General features: G+C 37.2%; 1 long non-coding RNA gene across 1 annotated transcript; it reads left to right on the forward strand.

Moving 5' to 3' along the window:
- The first annotated feature begins 715 nt into the window (after positions 1–715).
- LOC140010269 (uncharacterized) lies at positions 716–5591 on the forward strand. The gene is made up of 3 exons (XR_011817573.1): positions 716–1410; positions 4386–4441; positions 5190–5591. It is a non-coding gene; the product is annotated as an uncharacterized lncRNA (long non-coding RNA).
- Positions 5592–6870: the final 1279 nt, after the last annotated feature.

The raw sequence follows: 6870 nt of genomic DNA on the forward strand, positions 1-6870 counted from the left end.
ATGAATGTAAGCCTTTTGGGCTGAACTGGCCATTGCCCCTTGTTACCGGTCGTCTCGAGCCAGAAGCGGACTCGGTCGGGCGATTAGGGACCTGGGTGAACGTTTGGTATACTCGAGTATTACCTTTGTAGGTTGGTGGAGGTTGGTGGAGCCTGAACGATGTCCGGGAAAGGTTGAATGAAAAAATGCAATTTCAAATGAAAAAAAAAAGGAAATTGTGAGAACCCTGAAAAATATATATATAAATATTATTTTGTAGATCATTTGCATTTCTTTTAACTCTTTAATAAATTTTAGCACTAAGATTTAATTATTGTTAGATAAATGCGTAAAGATAAATGTTAGGTGCAAAATAAAAGAATCGTGCTAAACCACTAAACTTCTTAGTTTTGTTACTTTAACTTCATATTTCTATGGTAAACTATTTCTCTAATCTAACAAGTAATCTCCCTGAATTCTAGTATAGTAATTAATTGTTTTGAAATAAAGCGTAAAGATAATTTTTATGAAATAAATAATATAATTGTGCCTAATATTGAATTATTCGGTTTTGCTATATTAAATTAATATTTCTTGAGTTAGATTAATTTTCGCCTTAAAATAAAATGTTAGATTTTTTATTACAAGGTCAAACTTGATTTTAATAAGAAACTAATGAAGTATGAATGTTGGGAACCTTAATACTAAGTTGTAATCTATAAAAATTCGATAAAATGGTTTAGGTATACCAAAGTATAATTAGGCCATTAAATCATACTTGAGGAAAATCTCGATAACCAAAGTCTTGCAAGATTAGCGATTTAATTAGGCGATCAAATCACACTTGGGGATAATTTTTGGAGCTAAGTTAGAACTAAGGATTTAAGGGGATAATAGGAGGAGAAGTGAATAGGCCAAAATGCCTTTAGAAATTCACCAAATCCTCACTTCACCATAACCTTACAAAGCCGAACCAAACACTCCTTACAAGCTCTTCCACCACCGCCCATTTCCACCAATCAAAAGCTTAAACCAACTCAACACTCAACAATTTCTGCAGCTCAACATCTTCAAAACCGCGGCACCCTTCATTCATCTTCATTCCATATCCCAGACCACAAACACATTCCTTCTCTGCCTAGTTACCATCGACAAAGCAGGACCAAAGGAAGAAGCCGCGGGCTGCACTTCCATTTCATCTCTGCCTGTCCGTAAGCTAGAGGAGGGAGTAGGGAGAGCTGGTGGAAGTTGGAGGAGTTACTGGACCTCACCATCCTTGTTCACTTCAGACCAACACCATCAGCTGCAACCATCTTCACCAACACCATTTCCAGCTGCAAACCCAACCAGGACCACTGCCGTGCGTGTGTAAGCCGAGAGGGAGCAGAAACTTTTCTTTCAGATTTCGTGCGTGAATTTAATTGCTGTGAGGTAAATTTTCTGGAATGAAAATAGTTTATCAGAGGTAGATTAAGCTAGCCGTGGTCTTGCATGTGTTAATCTGTGCCATCAGATGTTGAAATCAAAGCTGTGGAAAATTCTATTTCGGCTAGATGGTTCTGCCAAGGAGCTGAGCTGATAGTGCAGCTTTAATGTGTTTTTCTGAAGTGATTTGAGCCTGAAATGGTGATTAACTAATCGAATCTCGGATGATTATTATGATTAGGGTCATGCATGAATTTAATTAGCCTGGATTACTTTGGAAATAAAAATGAAATAGAACTTTTCACATGCAAACTCATCCGAGTGTAGTCTCACCTAGTTCTGGATTTATGAAGGTGTTTTGCTGTTGCCGAGCTGATTTTCTGGTCTGGATGTTAGCTAATTAACTCAGCAATTGTGCATGTGAGACTTTAAGGGCAATAAAAGGCTTTAACTGAAGAGATATCGGATGATGAACCAAGGAACATAAGAAATTCTGTTTTGATGTAGTAATGTTGCCGTGAGTTTGTTTGGAAGTAATGCATCTTGATTTGGTTTAATTTTGTTGTTTTGAGCCTATAATCATATTTAGCTAGCTAATGACAAGAAATTTTAGCTTTGCATGTAGTTAATTAGTTGAGCTAGAACTGAAAATAAAAATAAGATGCAACCGGATTTTTGTGCAGCTCAAACCGAGGCTAGCTGGAGATTTTCTTGGAAATTCGACGATTTGGGTTATGATTCGAACCTAAATTTTTAACTAGAAATGTTACTCAGTTAATTAAGTATCCGTATGCCGAATTTGAGTATTTAAATCCCTGAATAAGCCAAGGAAGAATTTTATACAAGATAAATGGTTGCTGGAAAATTTAGCTAACCAAATGATTGAGCTGAAAATATTGAAGTGTTTCCGGATTTCACTAGTTGATATAATTTCTGGATTTGGGTTAGATGAGTACAATTGTAGTTTGAATCTGGATTGGATTTGGAAACCTTTACTAGCTAGCTACGTGTGTACATGTCCTAATAGAGTACCAAAAATTCTATTTTAACCAAAGAAAATCCTGTTTTAGAACCATTGTTATTGCCAGAAATTTTGAGAAAGAACCGTGAGATTTAAACCTGGAAATTTTGGGGTTTGTAATCATGGTTTAATTTCAACTCCTGATCTGGAAATGTGCATTGTTTTGCTAAGAGATTGCATGAGGAAGCTGAGAGTTTTAAAGCATGGTTTAGCCAGAAAAATAAAATGATTACAGAACATTTCTTCATGCATGTTCATCCGTGGCTGATGGATAAAAGTTCTGAATTTTCTGGATGCTTTTAATTATGGAATGAATCTGATTTTTGAAATGGAAAATTTTAATAGCCAGCTAAGTGGTTGATTGCTGAATTTGAGTCCCTAACACCATGTTTAAACTAAGGAAAGCTTGGATTTTTGTAAACCTTTAGCTGCTGGAAATTTTGTTGATATCCGAGTGGTACCAACCAGAATTTCAGTTGTCTTTGGAAATTGTAATCAGTTTCGGGAATTTTATTTTATTTTCCTTGGATCATAATGGGTCAAAACTGCATGCGAGATGCAAATTTTAAGAGATACAAGTTGGGTAGCAATGTGATATTTAATATATGGGATGGTCTAACCAAAGATATGGGCATGCCAATGCTGGAAATTTTCCTTGTAGTTACCAAAGTTTGGGTACGAATTTCCAACTTAAATTGCGAAGTTATTCCTTGAAACTTAATGATTGGAAACACATGGAAAATGTTGATGTTAATGATTGTGGTTTGACCCTATTGCGTTCATGAAATTCTCAAAGAGTTAGATGTAAGAAGGTACTTGCTAAACGTATGTTTAAGCCTGGCCAATGAAACAATTTCTACTCGTATTTCAATGCCTGAAAAACTAATGGTTGAAATTTACTTTCATTAGTATATCATGTGTTGAAATTGTGGACAGTGGGCTCTATGAATTCCCACTTTTGAGTTGATGGTTGAGTTATTGGAAATTGGCTGATGGTGGGCTCTATGAACTCCCACCCTGAATGGATAACTGAATTGCTGAAATTCTTAGAAATCTGTGCTACTATTTTGTGAAACTGTGAGTGGATATAAGTGCTGATTACCAAGTGCTAAGTATTGACGAAGCCTTGGTAAATTTTCCTGCTTATGCTTAGATATAAATTTGTTGGAACACAGGGCTAAGAATTGATGAGCTCTAGTGTTATTACTGTTTAAATTCTAATTGTGCAATATTGAGAAAATGTGATTTTGGATTGGAATCGAAAATGTGAGAAGTGTACCGACCTTGTGACTCCAAGTAAACGCTTGACTAAGTAAATGAAAAATATTTTGCTTCAAGTTTTGAACGGTACAGATCTAGCATCGTACTACTAAACATAGTATCTACTATTTTTGCCTTAGAAACTTGGGCAACATGACTTTTACCCCTTAAGCTAGACTAGCCTTATTAATTTGGGAATATGATTCCCCCAGACTCAAAACCTTAGTTTTGTTTCAAATTCCTTCCTTCTTTATAAATCGTCTAAGGCTAGTTTTAACTAAGGAAAAGTTTAAAAGGTGAGTCTTGATCACCTTAGCTATATGCATAGAAAACTCGCTCGGCAAGAAAGACCTTATTTCCTTTTAACAAACAGCTTTAGCAACAATTGTATAAGAAACCTTATCCTGAAGCCTTAGCAATAAATTTTGCAAGCACCGCCACTCAAAGGAACTTTTTCTCAAGGTATACTCTTAGCCTCGATATTAAATAGCTTTCCGACTTATTTTAAGAAAATAATAGTAGTATTTTTCTTTAAGGAAAAGTATTTCAGGAGAACGATGAGAGATATGGTACTGATCTCACAAGCTTGATTCCAAGTAAATATTTTGAGAAAAGTAAGCTAGCAACATGCTAGAAAACTCTACATGTGCAAGCCAACAGTTCCAATAGAAAACTTATGGCTTAAATTCTGATATTCTAGGATTTTACGAGGACGCGGAACTCGATCCTCAATCCAATATCTGAACTTCACTCTTGGTGAGTGTCCCTGCTTGTTCTATGTTATGTGGTTAAGCGCTTTATCAATCCACTATGTGATAGTTGTCAACATGCAATAAATGATTTGATCCATCGAAGTGAGCAGTGTGTACTTTATCGCACTAGCCGTTCGAGTGGTGATGTGTGTGAAATATTTTCTATGAATCTAAAAGTAGTTACATCGTTGGGTGAATCCCTCGATGCGTGAATCTGACTACTATGAATCTAAAAGTAGTTACATCGTTGGGTAAATCCCTCGATGCGTGAATCTGACTACTATAACTAAATTCTTAAACATAAACGCAGTTACGTTGATGGGTGAATCCCTCGACGCGTGAATCTGACTGCAATCTAAATGTAGTTACGTTGTTGGGTGAATCCCTCGACGCGTGAATCAGACTACAATTACGTCGTTGGGTGAATCCCTCGACAAATTTATTACGGGTATATCTCGAGTATACTGCGTCGGTAGATGAAGTTTGGGCCCAAAGCAGAGGTATGAATGGTGACGGGTTAGGATTAAAATAAGTGGATCTACATGGACTATAAGTAGTGAAAGTTGACGGAGGGTCAACTACGATGGTATCTAATCCAGCGTGGAAATTGGCTCCTGAGAGCCCTGTGTTGTTACTCGCTTTCCTACTTGTTTAATGCTGCAAATTTCTATCTGTTAAATGTTTATTTGGATGCATGTTTTGGGGCACCACTGAGCTTCGGCTCACCCCACGTTTATTTGTTTTCCTTACAGGTTTTGAGGCTTGAGAAGTTGGATGCTGTTTTTATTTGGTTACGCGTGTGTTTGGACAATGTGGTTTTAAGAATTGTAAATTTCAGTTTGTAACGTGTAATCCTGCTTGCGTACTTTCGCCTTTGTGTTACCACTTGAAGCTGGAAAATGTGTGGCTCTCGTGGTGACCTATGGCTGGGGTATTTTTATGTTTCCGCTGTTTGGGTTTTTGTACGTTAGGATTGTACGACTTTGTTCTTGTAAGGCGCGTGAACGATAGTTTTAAGAGCCGTCGAAGGGCTGACTTATGTCACTGTTATCCCTGAAGATACTGTGGAGTTATAAAGTTTTACTTGGAAGAATTGCTGATGTAATAGATTAGACTTTTCTTCGGAGGAATTCAGGTTTGAAATGCGTGCTTGAGTCCTGGCGAGAGCTGGGCAGACGATCCGCCAACCCTTTGGTTCGCCTCAGGGGGAAGTGGGGTCGCCACAGAAATGTCAGGAGAACGAGCGCGTGCGGGAACATTTGGCTTCTTGTGAGCCCGTATCCTTTTAATGAATGTGTTCTTATTGCTTTCCTTGCTAAATGTTTCTTGAATTATTGATACTCCATATTTAATGTATTGAAAATGTTGTAATTGTTTCGGGACTTATCATTTGATTTATGACATCATCGATTTATGACATCATTGAAATGAACTATTGTGAAACCGATTTGATTACTGATTTTAATGGTTACTCGCTGAGCTTCTAGCTCACCCCAAAAATATTTTATTCCCCTCCACAGGGCTCGTGGCGAAGGAAGGACTTGTAGTACTTGTTCACGTGACTGGATGGCCTATATCTTGTACAATTTGGATGTTGGAATCATTTTATGTATAGTTGGGAATTAGTTTCCGCTGCATTTGTGACATGTAATTATTGGAGACTTGGATGTATATTTGTGGACCATGTGATGTATATTTGAGGTTTATTCTTGTAATTCATTTGAGGACTTTAGTGATCGACTGAGTCCCGGCGAGAGCTGGGCAGGCGGGCCGCCAAACCCTTTGGTTCGCCTTAGGGGGAGATGGGGCCGTCACAGGTGGTATCAGAGCTTAGGCTTCAGATCTCTGTAGTGTATCCTAGGCTTGAAGTTTAGGATGCCGGACTGTGGGTTTGGTTGAAAAATTAGTGATTCTTGCGGGATATCTCGACTTGATTGGTACAAGATGGAATGTCGAGGACGACATTCTTTTAAGGAGGGGAGATTGTGACGCCCCGAAGAAAAAGAGTTTGAGAACCCGGAAATTTTCTAATTTTCTAGGGTTTATTTTTTTAACGCTCGCCTTTTCTACATTTTCTTGATTAGAAAAATTCCCCAGATAAAGTTTATGAGCAAAAATAGTTTTAAAATGATTTTTCTAGTATCGGTTAGTTTTTGAGAAATTAAAAGCGTATTTTGGACGTGGGACCCGCAAGTGCGGTAAATGCATTATATTTTTTGACAACTTGTTGGAATTTTGTATTAAGTGATATTATTTTAAAAGGTGTTAAGATATTTGTATTGGAGAGACAAAAAGATAAGTTTTGAACCAAAAGGTGACAAGTGTCACCTTGTGATTTAATCTTGGACTTTGATCATTTGACTTTACCTTTACCTTTACCAAATAAATACAAAAAAATTGATCAAAATAAGCTTCATTTTGCAAGCTCCTTGG

This window comes from Coffea arabica, chromosome 7c, assembly GCF_036785885.1.
Source record: "Coffea arabica cultivar ET-39 chromosome 7c, Coffea Arabica ET-39 HiFi, whole genome shotgun sequence".
In the NCBI taxonomy this organism is placed as follows: Eukaryota; Viridiplantae; Streptophyta; class Magnoliopsida; order Gentianales; family Rubiaceae; genus Coffea; species Coffea arabica.